Here is a 1,388-nt window from a genome sequence, read left to right as displayed (position 1 = left end):
CAAACCACCATCTCTATTTAATCTCATGGGTGAAAATGATTAAGAAAAACAAAACTTTTTATAGCATTCATTGCCTTTTAAAATCAATATTTGATTTTGAAGATTAACAGGCAGAGTAGAAAACCTCCTATTTCCTTTCTCCCATTTTCCTCTCTCCCTTATCTTATAGAAGCTACTAATTAGTTCCTTTCCCACAATTCCTGTGCTCAGAGTCTTGATCACAACTTTTGATTCTTGTGTTGTTGTTTTTTTAATTTAATTTACATCCAAGTTAGTTAGCTTACAGTGCAACAATGATTTCAGGGGTAGATTCCTTAGTGCCCCTTACCTATTTAGCCCATCCCCCTCCCACAACCCCTCCAGTAACCCTCTGTTTGTTCTCCATATTTAAGAGTCTCTTATGTTTTGTCCCCCTCCCTGTTTTATATTATTTTTGCTTCCCTTCCCTTGTGTTCATCTGTTCTATGCCTTAAAGTCCTCATATGAGTGAAGTCATATGATATTTGTCTTTCTGACTAATTTCACTTAGCCTAATACCCTCTAGTCCCATCCACATAGTTGCAAATGGCAAGGTTTCATTCTTTTTGATTGCCGAGTAATACTCCATTGTGTGTGTGTGTGTTTGTGTGTGTGTGTATATATATATATATGTGTGTGTGTGTATATATATATATACACACACACATATATATATACCACATCTTCTTTATCAATTCATCCATCAATGGACATTTGGGCTCTTTCCATACTTTGGCTATTGTTGATAATGCTGCTATAAGCATTGGGGTGCATGTGCCCCTTCGAAACAGCATACCTGTATCCCTTGGATAAGTACCTAGTAGTGCAATTGCTGAGTCCTAGGGTAGTTCTATTTTCAGTTTTTTGAGGAACCTCCATACTGTTTTCCAGAGTGGCTGCACCAGTTTGCATTCCCATCAGCAGTGCAAAAGAGATCCTCTTTCTCCACATCCTTGCCAACATCTGTTGTTGCCTGAGTTGTTAATGTTAGCCATTTTGACAGGTGTGAGGTGGTATCTCATTGTGGTTTTGATTTGTATTTCCCTGGTGATGAGTGATGTTGAGCATTTTTTCATGTGTCGGTTGGCCATCTGGATGTCTTCTTTGGAGAAGTGTCTATTCATATCTTTTGCCCATTTCTTCACTGGATTCTTTGTTTTTTGGGTGTTGAGTTTGATATATTCTTTATAGATTTTGGATACTAACCCTTTATCTGATATGTCGTTTGCAAATATGTTCCCCATTCCATCGGTTGCCTTTTAGTTTTGCTGATTGTTTCCTTCCCTGTGCAGAAGCTTTTTATTTTGATGAGGTCCCAGTAGTTCATTTTTGCTTTTGTTTCCCTTGCCTCTGGAGACGTGGTGAGTAAG

The sequence above is a fragment of the Leopardus geoffroyi genome, chromosome B3, assembly GCF_018350155.1.
Source record: "Leopardus geoffroyi isolate Oge1 chromosome B3, O.geoffroyi_Oge1_pat1.0, whole genome shotgun sequence".
NCBI classification, from domain to species: domain Eukaryota; kingdom Metazoa; phylum Chordata; class Mammalia; order Carnivora; family Felidae; genus Leopardus; species Leopardus geoffroyi.
This window is presented reverse-complemented; position numbering follows the sequence as displayed.